This window comes from Sander lucioperca, chromosome 5 (assembly GCF_008315115.2).
Source record: "Sander lucioperca isolate FBNREF2018 chromosome 5, SLUC_FBN_1.2, whole genome shotgun sequence".
Taxonomy (NCBI): domain Eukaryota; kingdom Metazoa; phylum Chordata; class Actinopteri; order Perciformes; family Percidae; genus Sander; species Sander lucioperca.
Genome location: NC_050177.1, coordinates 43723968 through 43734059, shown reverse-complemented (window position 1 = coordinate 43734059; position 10092 = coordinate 43723968). Strand labels below are relative to the sequence as shown.

The 10092-nt window shown below is 41.8% G+C and overlaps 1 protein-coding gene across 4 annotated transcripts in view; it reads left to right on the top strand.

The window, feature by feature from the left end:
• The first annotated feature begins 4822 nt into the window (after positions 1–4822).
• The window catches only part of LOC116038924 (SPRY domain-containing SOCS box protein 4), a 47236-nt gene continuing 41966 nt past the window's right edge, over positions 4823–10092 (top strand). For 2 of the 4 annotated variants that reach the window (XM_031283638.2, XM_036001449.1), the window contains exon 1: positions 4827–5160. The gene's annotated coding sequence lies outside the window, so the exon portion shown is untranslated. Of the gene's footprint in view, positions 5161–10092 lie in introns of all 4 variants that reach the window. The other 2 variants (XM_036001451.1, XM_031283642.2) reach the window with 2 other exon arrangements.

Sequence of the window (10092 nt, the reverse complement as noted above, 5' to 3'; positions counted from 1 at the left end):
ACCAGGGGTCTTCAATGTTTTTTAAGGACCCCTTAATTGAAAGAGAGCAGGGACCCCCTACTACATATATTGTATAAAATGAAGTTGCATATTAAACTGGGCCTGCAATAACATGTAGGGCTGCCCAAAACCTTTATACAGTACAAACCCTTTTTTGCATAGAATACTAAGCTAGTAAAATAGCCTAATAATTGTTGTCATTATTTTATAAATCATGTTTTAACGTTAAAACATATGTGGCATAGTGAATCCTAGGATGAACTGTATCTGTGTATCTTAGTGACTAGCTTACCTATAGGCCAGTAAGCCTATCATCAGTGGGGATTTATATTTGCTAATAATATGTTAGATTCATGTTAAGACTTTTACATTTTTTAACCAACTTCAAAAATTAAGACTAATTTGTGGGGCCTCCTGCATTGACTCTGAGGACCCCCTATGGGTCCTGGACCCCAAGTTGAATATCCCTGCTGTAAACAATACATTTGATGTACAGCTGCTACATGTTAGTATCTTTTCAACCACCGGGTGGTAGTGTTGACCTGCTAAGCTCCAGCCTCTGGCACACCATAAGCTCATTGGAGCAGATACTGATAGATGACAGCCTGCTGCTGCCTCATTCCTCACGCCAAAAGATGGGAGCGAGAGAGGAAAACAAAAGCCATTCTGCTCCTCAGACACACTTGTGACATGAAATGAGGCATGCAGCTACATGTGAATTCTGCAAACTAAAGCAGAACATAAACTGATTGCAAAATAGAGAATGCATGACAAAAAGATGCCAGATAAATTATGCCATATCCTCAGCTGAAAAACACACTTACCTAATTCATAGCTCATGTCCTGGCATGAACAACAGCATAGCATCACATTAGCTCCAGAAGGACCAGCCTGAGTCAGACACCACACATATTTATTTTGTCAGACTGAAAGGGAGGAGTGTGTTCCCAAAACATGCTCCACAATCTGCCAGCAACACCAGTGTTCTTGGAATAATACAAAGTGCCATGGGGTGTTGGTTGAGCCTCACTTTTAAAAGGACTATTAAGGACACACTGTGAAACGACAGCATGGAGCCAGTAGAGTGTTATGACTGGCACCTTGTTTCCCTCTGAACTGGAGTGGAAGGGAAAGGAGGGCAGAGAAAGAGACAGAAAAATGCTGTTTTTCATTTCCTTTGACAGGCTTTTGGCTCTGTGTTGGGTGTTTTCTGTTGCCTGACCTAATCCTGAAAAAAAAAGAAATCTGGTCACTAATTTTTATTTGAGTTATGCGTAAAGATTAAAGTTCTTTTCTTTTTTATCGAAAGTTTTTCATCTTCTGGCTTTTGAGTACTCCAACTATTAAGCAAGACACTCTCATTGGGACACAACAGAGACAGATAAAAAAAATAAGTGATCAAAACTGAAGCAGCAGAGGCGCAGAGATATCCTGATTTTAGTCCCTATATGGGTCAAGCTCCAAAAACACTGAATGCTACATTTACACTAATGCAATTTAGTAGCGTCTTCCGGTAGAACCTCCCTACGTCTTTTAAAGTTAACACCCAAGTTAATAATCAAGTCCTGACGAGTCAGGCCGGGTTCAGACAAATATTTACAAATCATGTTCGGGTTCGGCCTGTTGACAGGGTGCTTCAAATTCTTTTTAGTGCCAGTATAGTGTAAAATAAATACAAATGATGGACCTACTGTCTTTGTTGGGCTATTCTTGTTCAGTGCTGGGGGTTGTTATGCAGGTTATACTTGACAACGCATTAACACTTCACATGGACAAGTTAAGGTGGTAAATATTCATGTAACACAAACTCAGTGCTTTTACTTACATTTACTGTGTCGGGCTCGGATCGATTACGACAGAAATATGCGACCCGAGCTGCACTCTAGTTCATAACACAGTCTTTTATTTTTTATTTTTTTTAAGTTAAATAACAAGGGACACGTTAAATGGATTAAACGGATGACAATAAAGGGATATTTCTAAATGCTAAAAGCTACTGTATGAGCAGTAAAGGGAGGAGAGTCACAAAGTCAGTGAGCTGACTTCATAATATAGTTACACAGCAATATTTACGTAAACGTTTGCTAACATTAGTGGTCATACCAGACCAAGTAAAGCTGGAGCAACAACACCCCTGAGTGTATCGAATTGAGTAAGAGTGTGATTTATTGCTTATGAAGTTGACTTTTCATCTAAAAGAGGAACAATGCATTTGTTTCTTCTTTCAAACACTACATAGACTTGCTTCAAAACACTCCCTTCAGAGTCACAGAACATAAAACTGAGAAGTACACTTTGTGACACATAAAGAATACTTTTATGAAGAATTAGAAAAAAAATGTTTGTCGATACGCATCTTTTATCTCTCACAATGGGAACTTTCAGTTATGGCTCTATCTAGGCTACAGTTAGAGACCTAACCAAATAGTTCAGCCAGTAATTGGAGGCTCTCCGTGGTGTATAGAGACAGTTTTCTGCAAGGGAGTCACTGAGTGGCTGAACACATGAACTAGACCGAGCCAGAGCAGTCTGTGCAGCGCATGGCTGTCTGTCTGCTGCATGGCTGAGGGTGAAACAGTCGGTAGCTTGGATTCGTGAGCAGCTGGGCTCCAAAATGGAACCTGCCCATCTTCCACGAATGCATCATACAGGCACAGCAGTGCTTTGGGCTTGATGACGTCAGCATGCAAACAGTGACCATGCCAACATATTGATCTTAAGAGTACAGCTGAGGCTTGAAGGTATGTGGTCATACAGTTAAGAAATAAGAGGAGAAATTGTACATTCTCTACACATAATGCAATCTTGATCACAATCAGACACAGAAAGTGTGAACATTTTTGAGTCAGTCTGGTGACCTTGGACTAAAATTTGAATTCAAATGCATCCGTAAAATACATTTAACTTTGGCTTTGTTTGAACCCTCCACCCACTGTAGTTGGCTGTGGGAAGCACACTGGCTCGGATGAATTAAGGGACATAACTTTGTGGCACACACACATACACAAATCACCTACATATGGGAGGCAAAGTAAAGGGAAGTTCAGCCAAGAAGAGACAAAATCCTCCCCTTTATTTCCTAACAAACAGTAATCCTCATGGTGATTCAGTGACATTGTTTAACTGTCAGTTCACCACCCAATTATGACCGGCTCCACAAGCAGCCCGGAGAGAGAGAGACCCACAGAATGAAGACATGACACGAGGACTGGATAGAGACAGACAGCCAGGGAAATAGAGGGAGAAAGAGACGGGGAACGAGAAGGGTAGATGCGGGGGGTTACTGAGGCAGACAACATAATGAAAGGCTATTGGAATGAAAACATCTGATGCAAAGTGTCTGTCGGAGGACTTGGGGAGGATTCAGTGCGAGCTATGGCCAGGGCAGCTTTCTCTGAATCAGGCACTGAAAAGCAGGCAGACGGGCAGACACACATCTTGTACTCCCACAGCCTCATTCACAAACTATAGACATGCACAAAGCTTGCTCTTACACAACACCAAATCCACTGCATGCATGCACGCACGCACACACACACACACACACACAGGGAGCATGGTAGCTCTGAGTCACGTTTAGTTGGAAATGTCTGACACATAACATCTCATTAAACTACAACTTGTTGTTTTTACACTTCAGTTTTTTTGTATTCAATAAAACATTTTTTTCACCTTTCTCAAGCATTATATTTAATGGACAGGCCTGAGAGTTGTATTGATCTACAGTACTCATCTAACTTTCGGCAAATGATTCTTGCTGCGCTAAACCCATCAACTCCAATTCTCTGGTTCTCTTTGGAATTGGTTTGAGGACAGCTGCTCAGGGAGCCGATGGTCTAGTTTTCACAATGAGCCTAATTTCATCCAGGCCTTTATTACTGACTGAGCCTTCTTGCTCTTTATTAAATCTGATGTTGATGATACTGTTACAGGTGTGTGATACAAATAGATGTGTCTCGTAATTGGACTGGGTCAAAGGAAAGGGAATTAATATTGAGACTTAAAATACTAGATGTTCATCAGATCAACATTCTGTTAGATAAGACTTGGTATACAACTGCACGACTGGACTGTGTACATTTCACTGTGGGGTCACTGAGCACTAACCACACTTGAGTCCAAACAACTCCAGTGTTAATCTCATAGTCATGAGTTGGTTTAGATGTTTTTGTGGTAAATGGAATTAGATGCAGGGAAATAAGCTTGCTTACCCCAAGTTTGCTAATCCATAAAGCCAGCTGATTTCACTTAATGACAGTTTAAAAGTACTATTCCATTGAACATGTAGGTTATTATATTCAAAAGTCAAGATCAAAAAAAAGTATGCACATTAATAAAAGACATGGTCAAGTATGAATGTTCATTCTATTTCTATGGTTAGGCTATTTTTATTTTTCATACTTTAATTTAACATGAAAAATATAATAATAGAATCAGTGTGTATAGTAGAATCGAAATAGCCTAACGTTACACTTTAAGCGCAAAAAAATAAACAACAAACGGCAGCAGACAGATCGTGATTATGCTCAGAATACAACTATGTAAGGCATGAAGTGGCCTCCACCCTGCGTCAAGTTTCATAAAAGCTAAAACTGAACCGGAAGTTTACATACAAAATAAAAGCATGAGATTAGCCTCATTTTGGAGTAAAATAACGTTCAGCAACATTAACACACCAACGCGCTATGTGAATTCGCTAAATGCATATTAGATCCAAAAAGACAAAATTTAAAAAAAATGCGTGTTTACAAAATGTTTCTTTATGGACGTCGTAGTCGGAAAACGTGTTGTTATGCTGGCTAACTTGATACGAGTCACCTTTTCTTGATCCCGAGCCTCTAGCCAATCAGCGGTTGTCAGAGACACATGAACGGTGATAACTATCCACGGAACAGGCTGCACCGCTGCAGGAACAAAGAAAGCCGCCCGTTGCATGTAAAACGTCCTTTCACTTCGTCAACGTGGACAAATCTCTACTTCGTAGAAGCAGGTTTTGCTTTACTTTAAACACTTCCCCTAACTGTTAAATGTCACTCTGCGTCGTAAGTCTGACTGGTTGGTTTGGCTCAGGATAGAGGAAAACTTGGCGTCGTGAGAGGTTTGGGGTCGCCTTTCTCGAAACGGTCTTGCCTTGGATACGCTGGTTGGAAGGTACCGACGGTAAGTTTATTTGTTTTCCTCTTCCGTAAAACAACAAAGAATCGTGACTGTTGTGTTGTCGCTTTAAGTTACATTGCGAAAAGCAGAAAAGTCCTGTTTCAAACTTCTCTCTTGTTTTTTGTTCTGAGGCAACGATGTCGCTGATACATTCCCTTCGCACGCTGCCAGGAGAACAGAGCTTTTTCCAAACTCTAGGCTATATTGTGTTCATTTGTGCTTCATTTCTCCTTGCCAAGCAAACCCACGAAGAGGAACTAACGTTAATCGTTAGATATTAGCTGACTAGTTGGTGTCCATACATAATGTCGCTATAAAACTGATCGCTTATTTTATTTATATAAACAATTTAACTTGTTGAATTGTTTTGTCACGCATTAAACCTAACGTTACGTTAACGTTACTGTCTGGCACTGGTGCAATAGGTATGACGAGTCAATTTAAAAAAAAAAAAAAAAAAAAAAAGCCTCAAATACAGTTCTGAATTGCTTGTTTGGAAGTCATTCATGCACCGAAAAAAGACCTTATGACACATTAAATCTGCTCATTTGTGTTTTTAATTGTTTACAACGTGTAGCTATAACGTTAGATAATGTATAGATACCAAACTGCCAGACTTTGAATGGAGATTTTGGCTCGCTGTTTTTCTCCATTCAACAGTGCACGGTTCACGTGAGGCAATGTTTGCTGTTGCAAACCAGTTAACGTTAGCTGCTTTTTTAAGGAACTCTATTTTATGCCCTGTTCATGCGTAAAATTACTGTTGCTCCCCGAATTATTTTCTCTTGTGTGTGTGTGGGAAGTGAAAAAAAGAAGCATGATTCTGTTGCCAGCATTTTAAGTTGCTTATATTTTGTGGAGTTTTAAACTAAGCACGGGCGGTTTCTTTTAAGCAAATGCATACATTATTCCAGGTGAGCAAAGAAGCCACCCTATTGCCCTAGAAGCAATAGGAAGTAGAGTATTTGACTTCAGACAGTGCCCATTTGATTTGAAGTGTGCCTGCTATTTAAAGGCTAAATGCTTTGCCTGTAACCACACCATCTGCCTTGCCCTCCTGTGCATTGGCAGACCACTGTCCAGATAGTGTTATGAGAGATTTGTGTGGGTGGACCACAGCAGATGGTGAGATGGAGAACATAGCTGGCTGATGTGGTAGCTATAGGCCCAATGTTGTAGTTGTTGGTCTCGTTTTCAGTTGTGGTTTGTGCAGTAAACAAAACGCGAAGTATTTTAACATGTGCAATGTCTCCAGGACAACTCCATCATAGTAAGCATGACAAATTGGATGTTAATTAGCTTCCTTATACTGTTGAAAGCCATGCTCCCATAGAGGAACTATTGAACCCTCCACTCGTATATCCTGCCATCTGGGGTCCGACCCTATGAGCACTGTGACATCAGTTGACCTCCTTGTTATGGGAGGGTCTACCAGAGTTAGAGTGCTAGAGTCTAGCAGGAAGCAAATAAAAGGGCATTGGTCACTCTTGGCCTAGTCTATACTATCTTACTGACCAGTTGCCTAAGTGGCAGTATTAAGTGTGATTTATACTCCTGTGTAGAATCTACACTGTGGCTACGTACGTAGAGTAGGTACGTGAAGACATGAATCTACGCCAAAGCCTCACGTAACCTCTCGAAAAATGTAACTACACGTTGTGGCGACGCACGTCGCTCGGCCCTGGCTTGGTAGCGTTGCATTTCCTGGTTCTCCTTCTCCATAAACAACATGAAATCTAGGAGAGGGTTAACCTTTCCTGCTACAGATTTCCCACTGTGGTCAGAAAGCACAGGGGAGACACTGTTTCTCTCACCATGCACCTAGAGTCAGTACTCGCTCCAAAGCTAATCGCGTCACTCTCTCACTCGCTTTGCCTCTCACTCTCCACACACGCTGGCCCTGCTATTCTCTTAAAGTGCCCATATTATGAAAAAAATCCCTTTTTCTGGGATTTGGGGTGTTATTTTGTGTCTCTGGTGCTTCCACACGCATACAAACTTTGAAAAAAAACAAACATCCATGCTGTTTTGAGTGAGATACGGGTTTCTGAATGTGTCCTGCCTTCAGTCTCCGGGTGAGCTGTTCAAAATCTGCACGGCTTTCTACGTAACTAGCCGAAACGAGGGGGCTAGGGGGCTATCCGTTAGCATGCTCGTTCTCAATGGCAAAACACTGCTACAACACACACAAATTCACCCTAATCTACAAAATAAATTGTATAAAACTACTTGCATGTCCCTGTTCTGCAGGTATTCCACACAAAGTTGGAAGTGTGCCCTCGTTTAGAAGAAGTCTCCCGGCTAATCCTGCCTTGTACAGGCCGAAGTTGGAGAAACACCTAGCTAGCTCATGTAATCCTTAGCTAGCTACTGCGCGTGTGCGACTGCCAACAAAGATCTTACAGAAGTTGAGAGGTCTCACTCTGTAGCTAAAACGGAGACCTGAACACAGGGTGAAAAGAGGAGCTGCAGCAATGTGCAGTACAACAAAAAATATGGTGGGTTTTGAAAATTAAACCTATTCTGATACAATCTCAAATTACAATTATGAACCTGAAAATGCCACTTTAAAGAGATCGATGCACACACCAACGCACAAGTATAAACTTCAGGCAACTTACGTAGACTATGGTGAAAGCTCTGCATGGAGCCTCCGCCGAACCATAAATCAAGCTTAAGGGTCTGCTATGTACATGTGTTGAAGGGGAATGCAAGGACGGGTGGTGTCTGGCTGATTGTGGTGGACTGTAACATTAACATTAGCCTTGTGTATAAAAGACTGCGCAGCTTTCATACCAGAAGATGGCGTATGCCCAAAACTTGAAAAGTACCTACGCACAGAACTATTCACATGTATAAAACTGGGCGTACGCCAGGTCCTGCTCACCTTTCCTTTTATACATCACAGTCAACGTGAAATAGAGCACACATGAACGAGCCACTGACCCTGCCTTGCCTCCTCCCATAAATTACTATGCAAATGACTATAAATGTGCCACTGACATCAGTCTTTGTCCAAATCACAATGGCTAATCCTGCTGCTCCTCACCGACTGAGATTAAGGTGTTGATCACGTAGGTGGAGACGAGGAAAACCTTTTCTATTTGGAGGTTTGTCATCTGGGATAAACGATAAAAGAAAATCTGCGGAGTGTGCACAGTTGTCCAAAACCCAGTCCAAAAACTGGGTTTCTGCGTGTTCTGCTTCTTTGGCTCTGGACGTGAGATCCATTATTAACAACACTTGTTCGTCAAGTTTGTAGCACTAGGAAGCTGTACTTTTTTATCACAGAATCTGACCTTGCTAATATGATGGTACACCCTAATTAAGGTAGCATATAGCTTCTCTTTTTTGCTTAATCGGTTATTAAAATAGATCATTTTCTGTCCATTAACTAATCAATCAACCAGATAATATCTTCAGCTCGACCATTCCACTATTTCCAGCTATGCTCATGAGTATCTGCTGCATCATGTCAGGAGATGTTTTCCTCCAAATATACATATTCTTTGATGTGTCTCTCAGTGGATCTACTATAGCTTAGTTATCTCTTAGGGGGATTCCACTGCAGTCAAAGCATGTCTGATAATTATCCACCCCTACCACACTCTGTACCCAGTCACTCCACACACACACACACACACACACACACACACACACACACACACACACACACACACACACACACACACAACAAGGCTGTTTCAGAGGGGCACTGTAGCCAGTGTTCCTGATGCTGACTCAGTAGAATGTTAATGTTGTGAAATCCCATTAAGTGCAATCCGGTGCTGAGCAATGCCACGCCTGGGCTTTACGGGACAGCGGGTCATTTTAAAAGGCCAGCGGTGCCCTTGTGTTTGCACTGTGTAATAGAATCTAATCACATGCGTGGCTCACACTAAATTGAAATGCTCTTTTAAATCATTGCCACTGATGTTTAGTTGCTCTTGAAGGCCATTTTTAAATGATTTTGGATGAGTGTCACTGGTTGAGAATAATTGTTCTTAGAGCCGCAGCTGCACTTTGGTACCAGTGGTAAATACTGTATTGTATTGCTTCTGTTACTGTGATGTGGGGAGAAACAAAGCAAATTGTTTTCATTGGCCTGTGCTGATGTTAAGGTTGATTGAACAGCAGGGACCTCATGTAAAGTAGTAACATTTCCCATTTGGCCTCAGTTGTGCCAGCCAGTATCTGATGGGTCATTTTGTGGGCTCTTTTGACTTGAAGAGATCTTGGGTTAGACTGTGCTAAACTATAACTGCCCATTACCGGCATGTCTCTAATTGTAGCATGTTGCCACTGGCTTCCGACTGTCAGTATTGATAGATAGGACATGAGACCTTTTCAGCACAATACATGCTTACGCGTTTGAAGTAAATCCTAATCAACGTTTTCCTCCAATAGGCATGGCGTGCATGATTATACAGAATAGGTTACTTCACATGCCAGCTAGTGTTGCCTGTCGCTGCTGGGTGAGTGATGCGTGCTGAAGATTGGATTCTCACCCAGCTCATCAGGCAGGTAAAGGACAGAAGTGAAGAGAGAGATAAATACCTCACAAGTTACTTAGTTGTTTCTTTCACATCTGAGAAGGATGTGGTGTAAAGCGCTCCTCCTGGAAGAAGCTTCCACCCACATGTTTCTATACTGGTACACTGAAGCTCTGCATTATGTGCTAATTGAGCTACTAACTCCTGTGAATGAAAACTAGTTTTGACAGTGGAAGTGATAGACCGATTTTACAGGCTGGCCGATATATCGGGCCGATATTTACGTTTGCCGATACGCGGCTTCTGCGTTCGCCGATAGTTTTTTCCCGGCATTATTTACAGACAGGCGTCCACAGGCAGCTCTGTGTTGCTGGAGACGCTGCAGTTCACATGCAGACCATGCACTGCCCCTCCCTTCCAGCACCATGGCAGTCTTCAATTA